The sequence below is a fragment of the Macadamia integrifolia genome, chromosome 13 (genome assembly GCF_013358625.1).
Source record: "Macadamia integrifolia cultivar HAES 741 chromosome 13, SCU_Mint_v3, whole genome shotgun sequence".
Lineage (NCBI taxonomy): Eukaryota > Viridiplantae > Streptophyta > Magnoliopsida > Proteales > Proteaceae > Macadamia > Macadamia integrifolia.
In genome coordinates this window covers 2,966,002-2,966,214 of record NC_056569.1, presented here as the reverse complement: position 1 = coordinate 2,966,214, position 213 = coordinate 2,966,002, and positions in this window count along the sequence as shown.

Genomic DNA, 213 nt, shown 5'->3' with positions numbered 1-213 from the left:
CATGTTAGATTGTTAATTTTAGAAAAATTTTCTTTAATCAATCACAAATCTTAATCTTATATTCATATCATATCGACTTTCCACCCATCCACACTTCCCCCACGCGCTCTCTCTCGCTCGCGCTCTCTCTCTCTCTCTCTCTCTCTCTCTCGATAAACCTTAAAGCCAGGCCTTTCACTCCATATCAATCTTTTTTGTCTACTTACCCCCCAC